Source organism: Eptesicus fuscus, chromosome 8, assembly GCF_027574615.1.
Source record: "Eptesicus fuscus isolate TK198812 chromosome 8, DD_ASM_mEF_20220401, whole genome shotgun sequence".
Lineage (NCBI taxonomy): Eukaryota > Metazoa > Chordata > Mammalia > Chiroptera > Vespertilionidae > Eptesicus > Eptesicus fuscus.
The window spans coordinates 35,852,666-35,878,692 of NC_072480.1; the positions used below are offsets into that span (position 1 = coordinate 35,852,666).

Sequence of the window (26,027 nt, forward strand, 5' to 3'; positions counted from 1 at the left end):
GGGAGGGCAGTTAGGGGTGACCAGGCCTGCAGGGGAGGGCAGTTGGGGAGAACCAGTCCTACAGGGGAGGACAATTGGGGGGACCAGGCTGGCAGATGAGGGCAGTTAGGGGTGACCAGGCCAGCAGGGGAGGGCAGTTAGGGGCAATCGGGCTGACAGGGGAGCAGTTAGGCATCAATCAGGCTGGCAGGGGAGTGGTTATGGGGTGATCTGGCTGGCAGGCAGAAGCGGTTAGGGGCAATGAGGAAGGCAGGCAGGTGAGCAGTTGGGAGCCAGCAGTCCTGGATTGTGAGAGGGATGTCCGACTGCCCGTTTCTAAATGGGCAATCGGACATCCCTTGAGGGATCCCAGGTTGGAGAGGTTGCAGTCTGGGCTGAGGGATACACACCCCCGTGCACGAATTTCATGCACCAGACCTCTAGTATACAAAAAAGTAAGATGTTCTCCTATCTGTTTGTTAAGACCATTGGCTCTGTGGATTCAGATTCACCATATTTATATCCAAGACTGTACATTGACTTGTCATGGAAAGATATCTATATCAACTAAGGAAGTAGAAAATTGCAATTGTAAAAAAGTTAACCTGAAATGCAGCAACCAATGTATCAAAGCTAATTTCAAATCAAGGTCACATGAAGCCTGTGATGTTGAGAATGTATTTTTCCAGCTTTACTCTTGAACATCATCAAGTTCCATTAACATTAACAAAGAAGAAATTCAGTGGTATCATACTTTAAATTTTTTTATTTAATATTCATGTTTACACATGATTATAAAATATAAGACTAGTAGACACTATATGATTTTAAAATAATCAAATTACTTTTAAAATATGTTCATCCTTTATCAAAAAGTACTTATTTTTCTTATAATTCATGGTACATTATCTGAATCATTTATATTCTTAGCTTTGAGTTTTTTGGAGTCTGCTGTATGCCCAGTGTTTCAAGGAACATCTACTTCAATTGTACTTGATATTTTAGACCTTCTTGACTTCTGCTCTTTACAGCAACATAGTGCTGATATTTTATTCAAACTCACAAACAGCAACTTCGCTTTTACTTAATATCTCTGTTTCCCAATTCCCAGGTTTGTGACATTACATTATACCTTTCCAGATCAAGAAGTTATCTGTTTTTCATTATGTTCATCCTTCACAGTTATAGAGAAAGGACACTACTAAAATCCTTACTTATAGATGCAAATTTTTAATAGTTGTAGAGGTGGATATTGAGAAAACTAAAATGTAAATATTCCATTTATTTTTATTGAGATTCTAGTTAATTTTAAAAGAAGTCAAGACATTATTTTTCTTATTTTAGAATGTCTAGGAATAGTTTTATTTTGGGTTTGCTTTATCACATAGTTAAAATTATATGATATAATTTATTTGCTAAATTGCATTGAATAAGAAAAGGTTATTATTTCCATAAAAGTGATAGTATAGAGAAATGGATTCAATAAAAAAAAAAAAACTCAGCACATATTCATTTACTACTCATCTGAATTATACTAAAGTAATTTTAATAATGCTATATAAAACTCATCAAAATTCAGAGTTTGAATTTTCATAAAATAGTTCATACCTAAGTAAATGATTCTCATTAATTTAAATATAAGAGTAAATATTATAATGGGCACAGAAAATAAAAAAAAAACTAAGACTTCTGAACACAGAATAATTTCATATTTCAATTTTAAAGTAAGATTTCCTATTGAGAGGAAAATGGACACTGCCAAGCTTTGAAGACTGAAGTCATTTGGATAACCTTTCCAAATATTCTATACTGGAAGTCTTACCTTCATATTACTATACAATTTTTTTCTAGTGCTATTAATTCTGAATGCAAAATTGAAGAGCTAATAATGTTGCATACACATCAGATATTTTCTACTACATTGTAACAAAATATATACTTTGGATTGTTTTATTTCTACGTAAACGAGAAGGTCATATATTATATTAAATACTAGAGGCCCAATGCACAGACTCTGTGCAAGAGTAGTCCTTCCTTTCCCAGCTACCCACACTGGCTTCCCTCTGGCACCGGGACCCGGGCTTCCCTCTCAGGCCTGGCTTCGTCTGGAAGATCTATTTAGCATATTATGCTTTTATTATTATAGATATTAGATATAGTTGCTTCACATAAAAAAGGGATATTACTAATAAATATTGTTTTGAAAACAATACATACTACTTTATAGGAGCAAAGAGCAATTTGGCAGTCCAACAATGCAAAAAAATAATGGAAATAAAAACACTAATGTAATCAATAAATAAATAACATACAATTCCATTTCTATCTACCTACCTACACACCTACATAATCTGGTTTACCTAGTTGTTCATGCAGCCTGTTTCTGTTTTTATATCACCACTTAAATTGAGATTATATTAAGGATATGCACTGAATGTTATAATAAAAGTATGATTTTGCCATTTTACATGGCTTGAATTACTAGTAGTTAATTAAGATATTATAAAATACTCCAATTTTCCTTCTAAGGAAGTTTTCTGTGAAACTTAAACAGCATGATTTTTTTCTTAAAAACCAGGAAAACATCATATATTTAAATATTTAAATTGTTTAATTTCTTAGTAACTCATTGTTACTACTTCTCCCCAACCCCAGCAGGATAACTTACTGAGTATAGCTAAGCTTAACTAAGTCAGATATTATTAGCAACTGATATTGAGTTAGTCCAAAAGCAGTGGTCATACCATTTCTATAGGAGAGAGCAAGAATAATAAGATTTATAGTCTTATTGGATCACCTGGATATAAGAACAAATATATTAGTTTCTTTGGATAAGAAATCAACAAGCACATATTTGAATTGCTTCTGCGATTATAAGCACACTTCTAACTTCAGCTCCAAATGATCAGTCCCTTAGCATATTTCAGTTTATCCAGACTGACAGAGATTCCTTGAGTTCCAACTTTTATATGTATATAGCCAAATTTCTAAATTATTTCCTATTAAACAGCATCAACTATTTACCTTTTTTTTTTTCTATTATGAATATACTAGAGGCCCGGTGCACGAAATACATGCAAAGGTGTGGTTCCTAGGCCTGATGGGCAATCAAGGGCTGATCGTGCCTGAAGGCTCTGGTGGGGTTGGGAGAGGAGGTGACTGGCGCCAGGCTGGGCGTGGAGGGAACAGATGCCAGATGCAGACGCTGCCCTCAGCGCCCTACTACCCCACGGTTCCCGCCTCCCCCGCTCCTTCTTCACTCAGTGCAGTGCTGCCACCGGGGACCTGTTGGCTGGGGGAGTGATAGCGGGGAAGGGCCGGGGGAGGTTTCAATCCCCAGTTTGGAACGTGCAGGAGGCAGCCAATCAATGATTCTCTATCATCATTGATGTTTCTATATTTCCCTCTCCAAAATCAATCAAATAAATATTTTTAAAATGCAAGGCTTTTAGAGGAAGAAAGTTAGGGAAAGGGAGCTATTGACAGGGGGGCATTTGAGATCTTGCTCACATTTCAGAAAGGATAACATAAGGTGGTCCTCAGAGGGTGACAGGTGAGGAGTGGCAGTGGGTGGAGCAGGGCACTGTGGCTGAGGAATGGGCTGCAATGACTGGGAATGTCTGTGACAGTGACACTGAGCGTGTGTTGGGGCCATTGCTGGGATCATTCATCCCCAAGAAGTTTTGATCCTGGACGGGAGGAGAAACACGGAGATCAGTAGGCCTTTCTTAGCCTAGAAGGTATGGCCGGTGGCAGGAGTGGGCTGCCCTGCTTCCCTCCAAATGTAAACACACAGTGTAACTGCACATGGACATCAGTCAGCGGCCAAATCAATGCCCAGTCAAGCCCTGGTGGCTGTGTCCTGCCACTCTCCGGCTGTGCTGTGGTGCTATTGGCCTGGGAGGCTCAAGCCACACCCCCAAGCACACCTAGTATTCGAAGGGGCGGGCAGGAAGCCAGAAGCTGGAAGTCTGACCAGAGGCCGCCTGGCAGTGCTGTGTTAGCCGTGGAGCTGGACAGGGGAGCAGCTGTCAGGGCAACCGGCTTTGGAGTTGGAGGGGCTGTGCTTCCTGCATGTCACCAGTGAGTCCCCATGAGCCCGTGGCACAACAACTGGGCCGGGCGTGGCCTGAGGAGGCCTTTCCCTCCTGGAGCCATTCTTCCCAGGGTGGCGGCATTGGGCCCCATTTTTTCCCCGTTTATTTATTTATTTTTATTGGAAAGCAAGCTCTGGGCTTGTGGTTCCTGGGATTCCTGGGCCATATTGTGTGCCTCCAGACCTCACTGTATCCCCTCCTGCTCCTCCTGCATTGCACACCTGGCTCATGTGGTCAGTGTGCCTCATAGCGACTGATTGACCAGTCATTCTGGTTGTTCTGCCAAAATGGTCACTGGGCTTTTGTTATATAGATTTTTCTTCCAAACCTCCCCAAAGTGATCGATATTTTTCTTCTTATAGTGATAGGTCTTGTTTGTGTTTTACTAATGCTAATTATGGGTTTACTTGGCTTTCAAATATATATGGCTTAAAAATGAGATGATTAGCTAGAACATGTAATAATGAGACATTGGTTTACCTTAAAACAAGAGGATGCATAATTTAATAGTCCACATGTTGTATTTATGGTATGCTTGAGCCATGCATAGTTTTTAATTGGGTTTCAACTCAATACATTACCTAAATAATTTGCATGGCACTATAAGATATTGTAGTACAGATGATATACATATCTAATTCATCATTGTGCACATCTTCGTGTAAAGTGCTATTTCCACCACTTTATATTTCCCCATAATAGTCTATTCTTAATCCAATTCCTCTGAGTATAAATGTGTCAATAAATAATGCACAGACAAATAAATTAAACAATAAACAGATACCAAGGACCAATAGATCAATATAAATATGCATTAGTGTCTACATTTCAGAGGTTGTTTAACTTAAAGCTCCATTTCACATGCATGCCTTGCTTTCTTCCTTCTTTCAATATCCCTTGCTGTTATAGATATACTAGTACAAAGAAGCACTTGAAAGTTTTAAAATATTCCATAAAGCAAAATAGAGATAGTGGATTATTCCTATCTTCAATAGTTATAGAAACTGCTCCAATACAATTGGAGACAATGTGTATTGTATAAAACGGGATTAATAAATAACATACTTGATCCTATCAGAGGGAATCTAGAAGGCAGCTGCAAAGCATTGAGGACAGGTTTATATCTCTAAAGTCTAATTACCATTTTTCAAATTTTAAATGATGAGCTCTTTATTTTGGAAAGTATTCATTTTGTCTGAAAGATTAGAAAAATCTTTGCTAATAAAACGAATATTACAGAAAAGTAGCCAAGTTTCTTTGATGAAAGCAGAAATCTGGGCTACTTAGTGAACATGTGGGCTGTCTACTAAATACCTTCTTAGAGATAACTAAATAGTATTCAGGCTTGGACAAATTAATGTATATAATCAGTAGGCCTGTTTATTAATTTAAAATTAAAATACCAAAGAAACTAGAAAGGTTGATTCATTTTACCTTTTTATCATTTTTCTGTAAGCATAGGATGGGGGATATGGGAGTGGAGAGAAGGAAGACGTAAAAAGGTTTGGGTAAGAAATAATCCAATCTTGGCTTTTTAAATCAGGAATCAGATTCTGGTAAGATTCTAAAATAGCCAGATGGCTCCAACTCACAATAAAGGCAGTTTTGCTGAAAAAAAAAATAAAAAAACTCAAATTCTCAAGTCTGTCAGTCATACTTCTTCCTGGCATCGCTTGAATGGGCAATGTCAATATTTATCTCAGGGATTCTTCTGGGTATAACATTTCATGGCTGACCCATTTTTTTTTCTTAATGGCATGTTGTTTTTTCACATATGTACATTCATTCAATTGGCTAAATTCAGTGGTAGAATAATAATAATCCTGAAGCTAAAGAAGTTTAACCTCCTCATTTAAGCTTCTCTACCAAAGGTCTGAGAAAAGACAAAACAAAGTGTCCACATACATAGTTATGCATTTTTAAGGAATTTGCAAAAGTAAGATACTTGTTTCTCAAAATTCTTCTGATATACACTTCAGGCCCTTCCAACTTGAGTCTGCTCCTGGGTATGGTTAAATAGGATAGTCCCAGCCTGGGAACTATTTTGTCATATCATGTTATGTGCATAGTCTTTTCTTAAAGCTTAAGTTTCATGAAGTTATCTTCTTTATTTTTATTTCTTAAGAATTCTTCAGGGTGTTTTCCAGTTACTTACACCATATGGCAACTTTAAAAATATTTTTTAAAAAGCTAAAATTTAAGCAGTGCAGGTTATGTTTGGCGTATGAATGTAACTTTGCTTAAGAGGTTTACTGTCCTCACTTTACATAGTATCTGCTATTTAAATGGTCCTAATATTTACAGGACACATTTTAGTCCTGCAAAGCTTTATAATCAGCTTGTGGTTAGTTTTTGTGTCATTCTTTCATCTAAAACCCTTAAATATTCTTTATTGTGATGTCTTCTAAGTAGATATACACTGAGTGGCCAGATTATTATGCTCTCTGAACACATAATAATCTGGCCACTCAGTGTGTGTGTGTGTGTGTGTGTGTGTGTGTGTTAGAGGCCCGGTGCATGAATTCGTGCATGGGTGGGGTCTGGCCAGCCTGGCCAGTGGGAGGGGACATGGGTAGTTGGCCTGCCTGCCTGCTGGTTGAACTCCTGGTTGAGGGGGCAATTTGCATATTAGCCTTTTATTATATAGGACATACACTGAGTGGCAGGATTATTACATGTTCAGAGATCATAATAATCTGGCCACTCAGTGCATATAATAATGTTAATATCAAATTACCTAAATTGGATGCTCAGAACAAAACTTCATAAATGACTCTTTTGTGTATATTGAAGTGTTAATATAATTTATAAATAATTTGTCTATTTATTTGTACAGATCCATGCTTCTCAAATAGAGATCCTTTTGTATTTTCACAGTGATCAAAATCATCAGGATAATTATAATATAGACCATTGTCTTTTCATAGTTTAACAACTTTAATAATTCTGTTATCTTTCACTTAAAAATATACCAGTGGAATATTAATTGACTATAAAGGAATGCATTTATTTCTGGGCTCTGTACTCTGTTCCATTGATCTATATGTCTATTTTTATACTAGTACCATGTTGCTTTGATTACTATGGCCTTGTAATATAGCTTGATATCAGGGTAGCATGATTCCTCCTTGGGCAAGGGAAACAAAAGAAAAAAACAAAAGAAAAAAACAAATGGGACTACATCAAACTAAAAAGGTTTTACACACCAAAAGATACCATCAACTAAATGAGCAGACAACCTGTCTGTTCATGAATGGGATGACATATTTGCCAATGCTATATCTGATAAGAGGTTAATACCCAACACTTACAAAGAACTTATAAAACTTAACACCAAAAAAGCAAACAATCCAATTAAAAAATGAACAAAAAACCTGAAAGATACTTTTTCAAAGAAGACATACAGATAGCCACAGACATAAAAGCATGCTCAACATCACTAATAATCAGAGAAATGCAAATTAAAAACCACAATGAGATATCAACTCACACCTGTCAGAAAGCCTATCAACAATAATTAAAAAAACAAGTGCTGGTTATGATGCTGAGAAAAGGGAACCCTTGTGCACTGTTGGTGGGGATACAAATTGGTGCAGTCACTGTGGCATTACCTAAAAAAAAAAAAATAGAACTTACTTATGACTCAGTGATTCTACTTCTGGAAACTTACTGGGGAAAACCTGAAACACTAGTTGGAAAGAACACATGTACGCCTATGTTCATACAGAGTTATTTACAATAGCCAAGATTTGGAAGCAGCCCAAGTGTCTATCAGTAGATGAGTGGGTAAAACAGCAGTTGTACATTTAGACAATGGAATATTACTCAGCCGTAAAAAAGAAAAAGAAAAAGAAAAAGAAAGAAATCTTACTCTTTGGATAAATGGACCTGGAGAGCATTATGCTAAGTGAAATAAGCCAGCCAGATAAAGTCAGATATCATGATTTTACTCATCTGTGAAATCTAATGAATAAAATGAACTACCAAGCAAAGTAGAGACAGACTCAGAGAGCAGGCTGACAGCTGTGGGAGGGATTGGGGTGCTGGGTATGGGTGGGAGGAGGGATAAGCAAAAAGGAAAAAAGAGAGAAAAAATTCACAGACAAGGACAACAATGTGTTAATTATAAGGGGGGAAGTGGAGGAAGGTAGATGGGGGATAAATGGTGATGGGTGGAGACTTGACTTGGGGTGATGAACATGTTGTAGATTTATGCACCTGAAATCTGCATAGTTTTGTTAAGCAGTGTCTCCCCAATACATTCAATGAATAGGAAACACACACACACACGCACACACACACACACACACACACACACACCAGTTGACTACACACACACATCAGCTGACTTCCCTACAGCACTCCAGCAGAGAGGAAGGCAGTTTTCATCCAAATCCCTGTTCTACCCAGGTCCTACTGGTCAGTGGGTGAAGTCCGGATATATCTGCCTACAGGCGCCAAAGAGGCCAGAGGAACAAGACAGACGACCAAGTTCAACAAAAAACAACACAAGGTTCTTATCAAGTTCTTTGAAAAGGACTGATACCCTGATATCACTGTCCATGAAGAACTAGCCAAACAAATCCAGATTCCTGAGCCAAGAATCCAGGTGACTCCCTCATGCTGACCCGCTTGCCCTACACCAGGCCTTGGTCTTGGACCGAATGTTGTTGTCATCACCAGGAGAAGTTTACGGTTTGGTTTCAGAACCAGAGAGCTAGAATACCAAATGGGTTTCTTTAGATGGGAGAAAATTGATTTTAAAAATCTATCTGTCTTGCTTTTTATTAACTTGTAAACATGAAGCACTTACAATGTTATATAAACTCTTGGAAAGGAGGGATTAGGGCGTCAGAGTGGGACTGTATCAGGCCATTAAAGAAATGTGATGTTCAGACCTCAAAAAAACAAATACACCAGTTGAAGAAAGTCACATTAATTAGACTTGAATTATGGTCCAATGCTGGGAAAAAAAAGAAAAATAATTATCTTCTTACTATTATACTTATTTAAAATATGTTTAAGGTCAAAACACTCTAGAAATAAATATTTTAATTGCATTTTCTATAAGAGTAAATTGGGCTTAAATAATTAGCAAAATTAAAAGAAGTATGAGAGCTAGAATTCATATTTAACTTATTTACTTTTATAACTTTAAACTAGTATCAAATCTATACATACTATATGTAACACTTTATAGAGGGCTTTGATACCTGTTGTGTTATCTATACCTCACAAAAATCCTATTGTGTCAAATTTTTGTGGATGTTCAAATTGAGGTTAAGAAGGGTTAAGTCATATTGTAAAAATACTCATTTTATATAGCCTGCTGAGGCGGGACTTTAGCCTAGGACTTCAAATACTGTTGAATCTGATTCTATTGTCCATTATACCATGCTGCTTAAAAAATAACTCATGCCGAAACCGGTTTGGCTCAGTGGATAGAGCGTCGGTCTGCGGACTGGAGGGTCCCAGGTTCGATTCCGGTCAAGGGCATGTACATTGGTTGCGGGCGCATCCCCGGTGGGGGGTGTGCAGGAGGCAGCTGGTCGATGTATCTCTCTCATCGATGTTTCTAGCTCTCTATCCCTCTTCCTTTCTCTCTGTGAAAAATCAATAAAATATATTTAAAAAAATAATAACTCATGTTTATATGTATATCTTCAACTATGAGTAATAGAATAAAAGATAATTAACTTTTTTCCTATTATTACTTGTCTTAAAATTGTTCAGTGCTGAAAGGCAAAAGGAGGTATAAAAGCCATCATCAGAGGATAATTTCTAGCAAGCTTATGCTTAATTTGCCATGAGAATTATAAACAATTATAGAGGGAACACTATTAATGGTTTTGATGATTTAAACTTTGCAGTGAAACAAAAGTACCCAAAAGTGTTGGTCCCCAAAATAAACAGCATATTTAAGCATATCCTATGTGGATAGAGGTCTGCGTTTAAGCATGGCCTATAAGAGGAGAGTTTTAATACTTTCTTGAGAAGATTTATTTTTATCTTCCCAGAGCCTTACTGGTACCTGGCTGGAAGCATGAAGCAGCTACCCTAAGCCTTGTGTATGGGACTATTACAGGTGCCAGCTCAGATATTACCTAAGACAAACTCCCAGCCTGTGGGTAGGTAATAAAGTTGTTGAATTATTTCCTGTCTGAAGATTTTGTTTTTTTATCTAAATTTATAAAACTTTGTTAATATGGCATAACTTTTAATTTCTTATCTTCAAAGAGAAACCCATTTCAATAATAATTCCTTCAGGCATAATAAAAATTGGAAGGGTAGTTAATAGGCTGAAATTTGGTCCTGGAAATCGCTGTACATGGGCTTGGAATCCCTGCTCTGCTGTGGTGTAGGTAAATGGCCTTAGACAAGTCTTTAATACCCCTCATTTACTTCAAATGCTAATATTATGGATTAAAGTGAACATAAAACTTGATAAATGTTCAATATAAGGTGATGATAATAATGAACATTTGTACCACTTTTGTTTAAATAAATAATTTGAAGATTCTGCACCTTTCTCTAAACAGCTATAATGAAATTATTTGGCATCAGAACACAAATAACATAACTTACAAATGATTCTAGATATTTTTCTGAGAAACTTCAGTAAAGTTGGTCAGCAAGAACATAATTAACAACAAATAAAGGGGGAAAGGCTGATGGGAACGCCAGTGGTTTAAAGGAAAACAGGCATGCAGTCCAACAGAATGAGGGAGCATCTGAAGACCTAACTTCTAATTAAATCCACCTCCTCCTTGGTGGCCCCCAAGTTTCAAGTTAATTCCTGATTATTTGGACACCATGTTTGAGCTCCTAGGAGATCTAAAGCAAAAATGGTAAGGATCAATATTAAATGTTGTTAAATATTTTTAAGTTAGGACCACTCTCTAGATTTCATTGAAAGTATTTACATTAGACAATAGAAAAAGAAATAAAAATGCATTTAGTAATGCAGCACGAGTAGTTAGTTATTTTTACCAATAGTTATTTTTAAAAATTGAGAACACCAGCATTTTTTTTTCCCCAAGAACCACAAGATATCTAATTAAATGCCATATATACCACACACATTTCTGCAACAAAATGCAAAGTTTAGGGAGTTTAGGGAGCACATCTGGCAGGAGACCTAAATATTAAATGCATTCTGTGCAATGATTTTTAATTTTCAAATGCCAATCATAACAACAAAAACCTCAAAGCATTAAGTAAAATCATGATAGTAATGAATTCTGGAACATAATAAAGCACAAGAGATAAATTATAATAATGAATATAATAATAACTTGATCATTGTATGTTCTGGGCCGAAAAGTACAAATGGTATTGTGGGTATACAGAGGAAAAAATTGGTATGGTGGAGTAAGATAAATACCAATAAATTAGTTCATAACATCTGTGGACCGACACTGACTGCAACTGTATATGAGAGTTAGAGTCACTGTCACACACACACTAGTAAACAATCCATTTATGCAAAAGGTTCCAAATGGTATGGGTTTATCACCATTAGTGTTAGTTTAATACAAAAAAAAATAGTATACAGAAAGTTCAAGGGCTTTTGATGAAGTATGCATGAATAATCCTGCTGTTATATGGGCTGTGATAAATATCTATATATATATATAAAAGCCTAAGTGGCCTTTACCAACTGAATGACTAGAATAACCAAATGACCAGAACGACCAGATGACCAGCCAGTAGCTATGACATGCACTGACCCAGACCTTGCTGCTGGAGCCCTGACAGCCCCGAATCTGGTTCGCCCACACCCTGGATCCAGAGCAGAGGGAGGAGGGAGCCCGATTCCTCATGGAATCAGCCGTTGGTTATCTTGCTGCTGGGGCCAACCTCCCATGGTCCCTCCCCTCAGCCAGTCAGCCCCCCCATTGGCCTTGATGTTGGGGAGCTGGCAAGCCAACCTCCCACAGTCCCTCCCCCTGGCCAGCTGCCCCCCCGCCTCCAATCAGCCCCAATGGCCAGCCAGGCCAAGAAGCAATAACTTTGTGTACCCATGCACAAATTTGTGTACCGGGCCTCTAGTATTTTATAATTTGGGCATAAGTATACTGCAATGTGGAGGAACAATGGAATAAAATTATGTTTCCTGAAGTAGGGTTCTCAGAATACCAAGTCTCACTAAGTGTACTGTGGAAAAGTGCACTGAGATCTAATGTATCTTGAAAACTCAGCACATATTCCCCTCCTGGACTTCATAATGTACATTGGCATATTAAAGTTTCTATTTAGTCCTGCAGTAATCATAGCTATGTTTATTTAATCTGGTGTGCTTTGTATGACCTGTTAACATTTAAAGGATGCACAATATGCTTCCTATATTATAGGGAAATGCTGATCTATATTATATAAACTCTTTGAGTATATTTATATTAGATCATATATATTTTAGTATTTTTTTCTTTTACAATGTGATGTGTTCCCACAACCATATCCTGATTCAGATAAAAACTTCTGGAATTTATAAGACAATTTATATTTTTAGATCGTTCACAATGCGTTTCATCCTGAAGTATTAGCACTTACTCCAAATCTGAAATTAGTAACCCTCATGCCATGGCTATATTTCTTACACCCAATATCATTTACACCTAGTCTGTAAGTAAAGCCTCTAATCTTTTTCTAAAAATGTTGACATCTCTATTTTTAATTATGCCCCTTCATAGTCTTCTCATATAGTGCTGCTCTCAATTTACCTCAAGTACTAGAAAATCCTCATATCCCCCTGAGCGTCCTATATTAGCTTTCAATTTATAAGCTTACTGTGGTTTCTAATTATGAACACAGACCTCAAAGGGGCATCATAGTCTGTTTCCTCCTATTTTGATGTCATTTAACTTTAGCTATTATCCAAATATACTTGCTCTAAGGGAGCCTTAAAATCCACCTTACTTTCTGCAGTACTCTAACCTAGATAATCATAGACATTTGCTAGAATTGTTATCAATGTGTGAATAGTCTCATAATATTAAGGGGTGAATGCTGCTTGCATATTCTTAAAACTAAGTCTATATATCATATATACTCAGGTATACCTGAGCATACTAAATTAAAATGTGTTCCACAATAATTATATAAGCTCTTCAAGTATATTATATAGACTAAGATGCATTTAATGTTTTGCTTTTGGCAATAATAATAATGCATATAATTTATTGTTCATTTTATTTAATGTGGTAGGTTCTATTTTCCCTACTTTACAAGTGCTAAAACTAAATCTCAAAGAGATTGAGCATGTTATTTCAAGTTAAGCAATTAGTAAGTATTGGAGACAGACTTCCTTAGAAGCAATAACTAATTGTAGTGTTACACTCTTCCCTCTGCTCTAACAATATTAACTGGACTCAGTTGGTTTAGGAAGGCCAAGCAGAGTTTCTTTCCTCTGAAATTCTCCTGTAGGTGAGATTTTTATCTCAGTGTCTGCTGAATTTTTGAATGTGTGATTCATGGGACAGATGTTCTCTTCCTTGTGGAGAAAGACAAGTTGAAGAAGAATAAAACAAATGTGATGAGAAGCAATGAAAGACTCTTATGTCTGACTCTTGCCAATTGCGATTCTAATTTCTGTTCTAGTGTTGTAAGGTGCACCCATACATTCTCATAATAAGTCCCCTCACAATCTTATTATTTGCTTAAGTAATTTGGCCTTGCATTTTATTCTATGAAACCAGATAGTTTCTAAATAATATTCTAAGTCTGCCTGATTCTCTACCCTATATTATGTGGCCTTCCCTTCAATTTTAGGATCCATATGCAATATCTTATAGAAAAGAAATCATTCTTGACAAAATGGACAATCATTTCTAATTAAAAAAATTAATAAAAAATTCAATAAGGGAAAAGCCTTCGGTTTTACAAATTCGGGAAAATGGTGTAAGAATATTGTACTAAGGATCTGCATGCATTTACTATGGCTACATATAAATGAGAGTTATCTCAGTGCTCTACTTAAAAATTCAATTGCAAATAAAGTCAAGTAGTTATGCGACTTATTGACCGTGGTTTAAAGTTGGTAGTTCACTTGGAAACAGATGGGCTGAAGAAGGAAGGAGCAGGGCATAATCATAAATCATAACAGAAGAAGACAAAGGACACGGAAGCAAGGCAAGGAGGGTAATAGAAGCCGGATAACAAAAGATCCAGGCAGAAGCAAAAGAGAAGGGGGTAAAAGGAAGGGCATGGTAATAAAAGGAAGGATAGGGATGCCAACGTGATGCCTCATGCCCAGAATTCTAATGAAAATCTGCAGCACTGGTGAGCTAAGGATAGAGGGGCAGAGACCACACACAGTTGGACAGATTTTAAATGTAGCATTGTGCCAGAAGGCTGGTGGTGAGCCTTCCCCGATAGAGAGTCCTTTATGATGAACAAAAACAGATCCAGGGACAGAGAAGCATCGATCAGACTGTCAAACCTCAGAGGGAAGGTAGGGGAGGGTGGGGGTAAGAGGGAGAGATCAACCAAAGGACTTGTATGTATGCATATAGGCCTAACCAATGGACACAGACAACAGGGGGGGTGAGGGCATGGGTGGGGGGATAGAAGAGGTTAATGGGGAAATAAGGACACATATGTAACACCTTAATCAATAAAGAAAATAAACAAAACAAAAAAATAAAAACAATTTGATGAACAAGAATAGATCAGAGACAAATAGTAGTAGGGGATGGGCGGGTGGTTAGAGAGCAACCAAAGGACTTGTATGCATGCAATTAGCATAACCAATGGACATAGACACTGGGGCGTTGGGGGCTTGCCTGAGTGGGAAAGGCTGCGGGGGGGATGTCAATTGGGGAAAAGGGAGACATATGTAAAACTTTAGACAATAAAAAAAAGAAATGATAAAAAAACAACAAACACAAAATACTTAAAGCACATGGCTTTGCTTAATTGAAATTTATTCTTTAAAAGAAGGCCACGGGTTTAGGGAAGAAAAACCTGACAACAGAAGGCAATGAAAGAAGAAAAGAGTGTAAGAAAGAGTGGGCAAAATGATAATAACGGCAGTACTAATCAATTTTGGTACTGACAGTGCTCAAATTATTTCCCCTTTAAAAAGCCACCCAATCCTTTCCAAATGGCCTTGACTCACAGCTAAGGTATCTCCATAAAATGGTTTAATACTTAAGATTTATACACAATGTGTTTTACTATTTTTACTACAGATTATTTAAACAAATCCACAATATTTAAGTTAGCTGTGTCCTTGCAGAGAGGACTTAAACTTGGATCAGTATCACCTTTGGAAACATACAAAAGCACTGGGCTTGAAATCGCCACTAAGAATTGTGAAAACCATTCCCCTGCCTCCCCTAATGTAGCAACAAAATAATTCAATACACAATGACATGACTGCAAATCTTTACATTTCCACTCTTATCTTTTCTATCCACATTCACTCCCGTGGACATCTTATCTAGTGTGAGAGATTGAATATGCAAACAGACAACGGCCAGGCCAGATATGAGAATAGAATTCTGACCCACATAAGATATCCAGAAAGCCAGACCTCAATTTCTGAAGCAATTGTTCCAAAAAGGTCAGACTTTGTCAACAAATGCTTGCTCTTTTACCTCTTCCCCCTTTCCCTTCCAAGTCACTATCAGAGAAAGCCAAAAAGCCTTCCTAATATAAGAGGCCTCACTTCTAATTAGCCCACATCCAGCTTTCTAATTCCAATGACCTTCAATCTGAGTATATCTGAAGTCTTCCTTTGCTTTTGTTTGTCCTCTACTTTGCCACTCCTGATTGCGTTGAAGTCTGCCAAACACAAGTGATAGTGACTGAATCCCTTGATATTATAAGATCTGAATAAATAGCCTTTCTTTGTTCTCATTTAGGTGGTCTTTGTGTATTTCTACAAATGCCTGGAATTAAAATACTATATAGCCGCTAATAGCATCATTACTATATCTCTTGCCCAGATTACTCTCCACATTGTCTGGCTTCCTCCACAAGATCCATACTCAAAAATGTAATGAGTTTGTTAAACTTAACATATACAAAACTTCTAATCCCCCAACACACTCCCTAAAGCACCGCGATTCTGATTTCTTAAGTCCAATATCTTGACATAGTGACTAATTTCTCTCATTCTCACATGCCTTGCATCTAATCTAATTCAACAGTAAATTCTGTTGGCTCAACCTTCAAAAGATATCCGGAATCTGATTAAAATTCATTATTTTACCATTGCCGACTGGGTTGATTGGTCAAGCTATCATCACCTCTCATCCAGGTAACTGTAATAGCCTTTTAATTGATTTCCCTGTCTCTAACCTTCACCTCCTGTTTCCTATCAAAACCACATCCAGGGTGATGCTTTTAAAGTGCCAATTAATTTGGCACTTCTCCTCTTTCCTTCTCACTCAGAATGAATGTCAAAGTTTCAAAATTTTCTACAAGGTCCTACAGGATCTGGCTCCCAACACCCTCTTTCCCTGTTACCTCCCAGCCACAGCTGTTTTGAATGTGATAGTTACCTCCCCAAAGGTTAGCAGTAACCCCTGTGAAAGAATACATTTTAAAACAGACTTGTATAAGTATAAAATGAACCTGTCAAACATTTTATTTAGCTCCTTAATTAACATGGGAAACAGTAAGATGTACAGCCTGTTCAAAGGTGGTAAATATGGGGCATAAGGGATTCTGAAATGAATTTACAAGAGTTGTAGAACAGAACTATTCACAATCCACAGGACAATAATCAATGGTATTCCACTGGAACAAATAATTTCCTTTATATAATGATCATTTCCATCATGATTACTTTTCTACAACTGCCAAAGCTTTCAATAGCCCAATACAATGAAATCCAGAAGTAATAAATATTTTAGATGAGTGAACTAGATAGATAGGGTACCTCCTAATCTCTTCTCTCTCTTTTTTAATAAAAAAATAACTGTTTTGAAACTTTTTCTGGCAAAAGGGAGAGAGAGAGAGAGAGAGAGAGAGACAGAGAGAGAGAGAGAGAGAGAGGAGGGGGAGGGAAAGAGAGGAGAGGAGAAAGGCATGATAGAAGAGGGTTGTTTTTTATTTCCATAAAATTTAAAATAATCAACATGAAAAAGATCCAGAGACATAGAAACATCAAACAGACCATCAAACCTCAGAGAGAAGGCAGGGGAGTGGGGGAAGCGGGGTGGGGTTGGGGGGTTTATTCAGGGCAGATATGGGTAAGAGATCAACCAAAGGACTTGTATGCATGCATATGAGCATAACCAATAGTCACAGACAGTAGGGGGGTGAGGGCATGTGCTGGGGGGTGGGAGCGGCCAGGGAGAGGTCAATGGGGAAAAAAGAAAACATATATAATACTTTCAACAACAAATAATTAAAATAAAAAAAAAAAGAATACACTATTTGAAACCAGACCTGGAGGTGAAAAGATAAAGATAAGTTGTGAAACACCAGAAACCAGACTGAGGAAGTAGGATTGAGCCAACGGAGACTTGGCAACATCTTTAAGGCAGTGAGAACTTGCACGATGGAAAGTAAAAGACAAAGCAATTGGATGATAAAAGAAATATGCAATTACAAAGAGTAAGAAAAATGGAGAAGCAAATGAATCTCCTTAAAGCATAGCATAAGGATGAAGACCCACTAATGCTTGCTCCTCTAGTCCCTAGAGGTACATTTGAGTCGCTGAGTCTCTCGTGGTTATGAAAAAATACTCCCATCTCTGTGAGGCCCAGCTGTTCCAAGGCTTAGCTGAAATTTTTGCTCCAGCTATTCCCAAAATTATTTTAAAATAATTATGCAACACTGAATTAGGTTGAAGTAGTACCCCTGACCCTGCATAACAAAGACCCTAAATATAGCACTATTCATGCTGGTATTCAATTTCTAGCACAATTTCTGTAATATAGTATGTGTTAAAAAAGTGTTTTGAGAACAAACTAACTTGAACAAATTTTGTCAAATATCTGATTAGCCAATCTGGCTTTTAGTATTTGAGTATCTCAAGTATATTCACTAATAGCAAGAAGTTTCTATCTTCATATCAGCCTACCTGCTCACTTCACTTCTTGCATATTTTAAAATATTTTTATTGTTCTTAAAAATCCAAAATTCTTGATAGTTATGTACACACTGAGCTTACAACCCCTTTTAAATACAGTAAAAAAAAGCATAGTTTAGTGTGTTTGTCAACTGCTTAATTATGAAATTTAATCCTCTATTGCTCTTTTTTAAAATATATATTTTATTGATTTTTTTACAGAGAGGAGAGGAGAGGGACAGAGAGTTAGAAACATCAATGAGAGAGAAACATCGATCAGCTGCCTCCTGCACACTCCCTACTGGGGATGTGCCCGGCAACCAAGGTACATGCCCTTGACTGGAATCGAACCTGGGACCCTTCAGTCTGCAGGCCGACACTCTATCCACTGAGCCCAAACCAGTTAGGGGCTCTATTAATCTTTATTTTATCTTTCCCAGTAGGCTCTATTACTAAAAAATAAAACTGTGAAGAGATTTGCTAAAACTCTTACACAGATGGAGGGGGGGTGATGCCACTAGAATATCTTCAGAAATATTGAATTTTAACTACGGAAAAATAAAAGTATAGTAATAATCCTATCTAATAAATAGGGAATATGCTAATTGACCATCACACCCTCACAAAGATGGCAGTGCCCACAGCCATTAAGGAGGGAATATGTTAATTGACTGCCATGCCCTCAAAGATGGCGGCACCCACAGCCACAAGATGGTGGCACCCAGTCCCCTCAGCCCCACCAGGGTGGCAGGCGCTCTGCATGCCTGCCCCCAGAGTCCCCCAGTCTCCTCAGCCCCCTAGCTGCCCAGGGCCTGCCTGAGGCACAGGCAAGCCTCGGATGGCAGCTGCCCAGCCACCTAGGGCTGCCCAAGGCTCAGGTAACCAGGGCCGGGTGAGGCTTCTGCTGCCAGCAGTGCCAGCAGCAGAGGTGTGATGGGGGCATTGCCTTCCCCTGATCGCCGGGTCACCTGCTGCCCCTGAGGGCTCCTAGACTGTGAAAGGGGGCAGGCTGGGCTGAGGGACCCACCCCCTCCAGTGCATGAATTTTCATGCACTGGACCTCTAGTGGAATATATTTTGTAAGTGATACTGTACTATGTATATGTGTGTGCGTACCGTGTGCATGCACACACTAAGTCTATAGATGATATAGATATATATAGATACATAGGTATAGATATAAATTAAGATATGTAGATATATAGACATGTCAAGTAAAGCTGAATTATCTTCTTCTCTCTTCTCTTCCTCATGTTACCTTCTTCTTTTTCTTCCCAAGATGATGCGTGTTGTTGAAATTAATATAAACTGGGTACAAAATAAAAAGCATTCCTATGGTTCCTTTTACCCAGTGGGGTACTAATATTGGGGAACATTTCTTTATCATTGAATATAAATAATTATAAGAACTATATAATCTTAGAGATTATGATACTGCAAGTAGTTGGATTTGTAAACATTTCCAGAAACTTGGTGGTGGCAAATAACTCTTTTTTTTTTTTTAAGTCAGACATTTTATTTATTGACAACTATAAGTCTTGGAAATATATTTTATATGTTATTCTAAAATATGTCTCTCCATAATTGCTCACATTAATTCAAATATACCTCCTCATAATTCTTACTTAATTATCCAGAGTAATAAAAAATGAACAGAATTCTCTTTTTTACATAATAAGTCCTTCAACTTAAACAAAATGGTTATATTTTCTAAAGCATCTCTTATTTCACTCATGTTAGTACAATAGACAATATTAATACTTTATATTATATAGTGTATATACAACCCACTATTTTAATGGTACTATTGTTTTCATAACTCTAAACTATATTCTCATCTGTGTAACGCTTTAACATATGAAGACAAGTCAATTATTGAAACCTAGAAGCTTTATCGGGAATATTTTGTTAGCTTTTAATTTTAAAATTCTCTCTGTCCCCCCTTCTCTATGTGTGTGTGTCTTTGTGTGTGTATGTGTCTTTCTCTCTTGTCATATTATAGTGTTATTGCTTAGGAGATAATAGTTAATTCAATGCTCCTGGTTTCAATACTGTTTGAGCTAAGTCTTGCTCACTCTTACTTTGTACAATTGATTCCTTGTTTAAAATTTGGTGATTTGTATTTATCCTTCTAAGGTATCTTTTAAGGTTCATCCTTTGTTCAACCTATACATTATTAATCGTTAGACATTTTTCATAATTAAGAATGTATCATAGGGGGGAAGCTTCTTCAACTTGATACAGATTATAACAAAAAGCCTAATATTATACATAATGGTGAGACTCATAGAGCTTTCCCACTAAATGAGGTACAAGTCAAGGATATCCTCTTTCACAAGATTTTTCAATTATCAATTATTTGTTGATGACATTGTATCATCTAGATAATCTTTCCTGAGCTCTCAACATATACATGTAACTAATTCACAGACTTGGGCATCTATGTAAATTAAAGTTCTGGAAATCTTTAACATTCAGCATGCCTAAAAGTGGACTCAACATCTTATTTCCAGGCTTATCGTTCTTCTTATGCTCCTTTGATGAGTGAAATAACAGTGTCACACCCTTTCCAGTCCTGTAATACCCAACTTTAAAACTTACTAGACATCTTTTGTCCAACATTTCCCTCTGACTCAAAATTCATCACAAATTCCCCTTGTCTCAGGCTCTCATTATTTCACTCCAGTGTTAGTACAGTAGACAGTCAACTACAGTTCTTGCTTTTAGTCAGGTGCATGGATGTAACTAAATATGCATTTTAAAAAAATTAATTATTTTTCTGCTACCAGAGACATTTGGATAAAATACAAGTCAATCTGTGCTACTCCTCTCTTTAACAATCTTCAGACTCTCCCCTTGAATTCAGTAGGAAATCCAACTTCTTAGAATATTAGGCAAACCAGCTGATGATTGTTGCAGCCTTTATTTTCAGGGGCCTACCCCTCACCTCCAAACTCTATACACTTTTCTTTCTGCCACATTTAACAAGTTGCTATGTATTCTAGTTACCAACCTACATGGCTATTGTTGCTTCTTTTGCCAGAGAAAATTCTTTCAACCATCTACTAGACCAATTTTTCTTGGCAAACTTCTCTTTTTTAAGGTTGAAAAATCCTTCCTGAAATTTCTTGGCTTTTAAAGCACTGATGGTCCTCTGTGCTAACCAAGATATTAGCACTTACCACAATGTGGTAAAGTAAGCCAGACCTTTATTTTGTCTGACTTGCTAAGCAGACTATCCAGTACTTGAGGGCATAAAACATAGTACCTATTCAATCTTATCCCTTTGTTATTATACACTAGTGAACCAGTCCAAAAAATTCAAGCATATTAAAAGGGGATTAATTAGAGGAAATAATTTAATTTTGCTATTTGCCCTTTCTCTATAATAGAAGTGTCAGAGATGAAAGAAAATTAGTAAAATGTATATGAAAACCTTCCTCCTGTCAGAGTCTGGGGCTCACCATGGGACCCAGAGTCAAGTCCCCGCCCACCCACATGCACCTCAAAATCATGTGAGACCCAGACCTGGCCAGACCCTCCCCCCCATTGGGCTAGATCCAGACCCAGCCAGTCTTACCCTTGTCAAGCCCTGCTGGGCAGGGGCATAGCCTTAGGTCCCCTGGCCCAGCGCTAGGATGGGGGGCATGTCCTGAGGTCCCCCAGCCCAGACTGGGGCAGGGGGAGTGCCTTGAAGTCCTCTGTCAAGCCCCACCAGGCGGGGGACATGACCTGAGGTCCCTTGTCAAGCCCTGCTGGGCGGGGAGTGAAGTCTGAGGTCCCCCGGCTTGGTGCTGAGGTGGGGGGGCGTGGCCTGAATTCCCCTGTCAAGCCCCACCTGGTGGGGGGTGCAGCTTCAGGCCAGGCCAGGGGGCACGGCCTGAAGTCCCCTGTCAAGCCCTGCCAGGTGGGGGTACGCAGCCTGAGGTCCCCTGTCAAGCCCCACGGGGGCGGGGGAGGGCGTAGCCTCAGGTCCCTGCTGATTGCTCCTTAAGGCTCCTTATGGGAACTTGGCCTCAGCTGTGGGTGCAGACACCTTTGTGATGGAGTAATGGTCAATTTGCATATCCCCTCTTTATTAGATAGGATGTTTAAGAAAAGCTCTCTGAATGATTGTCAAACAATTGCTTTGTGTTTAATTTATTTTAACCTGTTTCACAAACTACAATGGACCTGTTTTCCCATTGTATATTTTCTGTAGAACTTTGATAGTCTATATCTTCTACAACATTCAATGCATTTAACTATTTAATGCTCCTGACAATATCTTAAGTATGCATTCATTTTTACATCCTGGAATTTTTCTTCTTTTGATTTTACTTTCCTTTTAAAACTGAAGATATTGAGAATACTTTTTGTCATTTAAAATATTTAATATTCTTACATCTTCATAACACATTTGTAAATTTTATAATTAAAATCATTTTTAAATTTTAAACCTCTAATGCGTAAGTGTCTGTGAAAACACTTGGGCAACACTCTTAGAAATATTTGCTTCTGTTCAACTGGGGTGGCTCAGTGGTTTAGAGTCAACACATAAACCAGGAGGTTATGGTTTGATTCCTGTTGGGCATATGCCTAGGTTGCAAGCTCAATGCTCAGTGTGGGTCCTTTAAGAGGCAGCCAATTGATGATTCTCTCTCATCATTGATGTTTTTATCTTTCTTTCCCTCTCACTTCCTCTCTGAAATCAATAAAAATATATATTAAGAAAGTGAAATGTTTGCTTCTCCTATGAATCTAGTTAATAACTAACTATTGGCAGATCTCAGCCCAAGCATCTCTTTTTTTTATTTTTTGTTAATCCTCACATGAGGATATTTTTAGAGATTGTGGAAGGGAGGGAGGAAGGGAGGGAGGGAGAGAGAGAGAGAGAGAAGAGAGAGAGAGAGAGAGAGAGAGAGAGAGAGAGAGAGAGAGAGAGAGATGAGAGAACTACATGGACTGGTTGCCTCCTACACGTGCCCTGATTGGGTGGGGTGGGGGGGGGGGGAGCCAGAGAAAACCTGCAACCCAGATACATGCCCTTGACCAGGAATCAAACCCGTGCTCCTTCTGTGCACTGCTGACACTCTATCTATGGAGCCACACCTGCTAGGGCCCAAACATCTTTTCTTAGAGAAATACTAGAGGCCTGGTGCATGGATTTGTGCACTGGCGGGGGGCATGGCCTGTGAGGATTGGCCCCCTGTGAGAGGGCTGCTCATCCTGGTCAGACAAGCTGCTGTGGATCGCCCTCTGAGTGGCTGTGGGATTGGCTCACTGTGGGAGCACACTGACCACCAGGGGCAGCTCCTGCATTGAGTGTCTTCCCCTTGGTGGTCAGTGCACGTCATAGTCATAGCGACTGGTTGACTGGTTGTTTTGGTCATTCCGCTGTTCAGTCGCTGGGCTTTTACTAGTATATATACAGATTTCCCACCTTCAATTTCAGCTGGATTCCTAGGACACTACGAACCTCTTCTTTACATCAGTGATCACAGTCACAATTGTGTAGTTGTGTGATCACTAATCTCTGCACTCCATGAGGACAGGGGTATATATGTATATTACCTCTCAAATAATGAATAAATGTACCAGTTGTACCGGTTAATAATGCGGATTTTTTTCAATAGATGGAGTTATACATATGTTGCTATATATGCGATTTGATATGTATGCTATTTTGTTGTATTGACAACCAGCTTCAAAACTTCATGTGTCAAATTTTCTGAAGGTGTTAACGCCATAGATATTTTTACGCTTAAAAATGACGAATTTCATGCCAAGAAAGAGCATTTGCGGGAAGTTTTAATTCATTACTTTATTTTGAAGGAAAGTGCTGCTGAAAGTTATCGTATACTTCAGGAAGCTTATGGTGAACATGCTCCATCTCAAAATACTTGTGAACGCTGGTTTAAATGCTTTAAAAGTGATGATTTCGATGTGAAAGACAAAGAACGTCCAGGTCAACCGAAAAAGTTTGAAGACCAAACTTACAAGCAAACTTACAAGACAATAATTACAAGCATTATTGGATGAAGATGCATGTCAAACTCAAAAACAACTTGCTGAAAGATTAAACGTTGCTCAGCAAACAATTTCTGAACATTTCTAAGCAATGAGAAAGATTTTAAGGGAAGGAAAATGGGTGTCACATCAACTGAACGAAATACAAATGGAAAACCGAAAAGTCATCAGTAAAATGTTGCTTCAATGGCATGAAAGAAAGTCTTTTTGCATTGAATTGTGACTTGCGATGAAAAGTGGATTTATTTTGAGAATCCCAAATGCACAGAATCATGGGTTTATCCAGGTCAACCATCTACATCGACTGCAAGGCCAAATTGCTTTGGAAAGAAGACAATGCTCTGCGTTTGGTGGGATCAGGAAGGTGTGGTGTATTATGAGTTTCTAAAACTAGGTGAAATCATTAATACTGATTGCTACTGACAACAAATAATCAATATGAACCACACTTTGATCATAAAATGACCAGAATGGGCCAGAAGACACGGCAAAGTAATTTTGCTTCATGATAATGCACCATCACACACTTAGAAACCAGTTAAAGACACGTTAAAAGATCTAGCCTGGGAAGTATTAACCCACCCACCCCATTCACCAGACCTTGCTACTTCAGATTACCACTTGTTCCAATCGATGGCACACACACTTTCTGAGCAGCTCTTCAAAACATACGAAGAAGTGGAAAATTGGGTCTCTGAATGGTCTGCCTCAAAACAAGAAAAGTTCTATTGGGACGGTATCCACAAATTACCTGAAAGATGGGGAAATGTGTAGCTAGCGATGGACATTACTTTGAATAAAGCACTTTTGATGTTTCTTTTGAAATTATTGTGTTTTCTTTGATTACAAAATCCACATTACTAACCAGTATACCTGGTAACTCCAAATAGGTCGGTGTATAGTTAAATGTAATTCTATACAAATCTTTAGGATTAGAAAATAACCTTCCAAGAGAAGGACTCATAATTTTTCAAGTTTATGAAAGAGGAAGTAGTAGCAATCAGAGGAATAAACCCTAGTAGAGGTTTACTTTATTTGCATTGACAAACTTTAGATATTGAAATAGTTTACTAAGGAAGTTAATGGAATTTCTTCTGTACAAGCATCATAGTTATTTATAGGTTTAGTTCTGAAGTCAAACAGTTTGTATCCAATTTGTGTTTAAATATGGCTCTAGTGAAAACAGAGAAGATGACTTTTTAAGGTTATTGTTAGCCTTAGAATTTTGAATCCATATTATTTTATCATTATGAAATTCTTGAATCATATGCTCAGAAAATAATAGTTCATTAGCCTAATAAAATAAAACCTTGTGTTTCCTATTTAATAGAAATGTAAATTATCTGTACAATACTAAATTTATAAATTTATTTTCCAAGCAACATCATGATGGATTATGATCCCACTGAATATTCAATATAGTTCTTGCACAAAAAAGAAAAGGAAATTCACTTTGAATTGAATTGAGATAAACGTATCTTCATAAATAAATCAAGTTTCAATAATTCACAAGCAGCAAAGCCCAAGGAAAATCAAAGGATACCTGTTATAAATGCCATAGCCAAAACCCAAACTAGTATTATCATAATATAAAATTATATGTCCTATTTATCAACAGATTTCTGTTTCACACCTTTCTTGAAAACAAATTTTGAATATTTGATATCAGTATTAAAAATTACATATTTTATGTCATTATAAGTAGACTCTGCTATATTTCTTAAAACATTTAATGCCACTTCATTATTTTTTTATGAGCCATAAGATTGTCACCTTATGTGAAAGGCTGTAAGTGCTAGTATATTTGTCTAGGATAGTCAAAATATTTGTAAAAATATTTTCCTTGTTTATTTTTTGTCTTACATTTAAGATATGTATTTAATTTGAAAATAAAATATAACTTTAGATTTTTAGGC

At 37.6% G+C, this 26,027-nt stretch overlaps 1 protein-coding gene and 1 long non-coding RNA gene across 4 annotated transcripts in view; one reads left to right on the forward strand and one right to left on the reverse strand.

Moving 5' to 3' along the window:
• Positions 1 to 10,230, forward strand: part of LOC114232423 (uncharacterized) — a 51,869-nt gene extending 41,639 nt beyond the window's left edge. For 2 of the 3 annotated variants that reach the window (XR_008556739.1, XR_008556738.1), the window contains one exon: positions 10,094 to 10,230. This is a non-coding gene — a long non-coding RNA (uncharacterized LOC114232423). Of the gene's footprint in view, positions 1 to 8,486; positions 8,686 to 10,093 lie in introns of all 3 variants that reach the window. The other variant, XR_003618480.2, reaches the window with a different exon arrangement.
• The window catches only part of LOC129147080 (protocadherin-9-like), a 528,066-nt gene that overhangs the window by 406,796 nt on the left and 95,243 nt on the right, over positions 1 to 26,027 (reverse strand). The window lies entirely within an intron of this gene.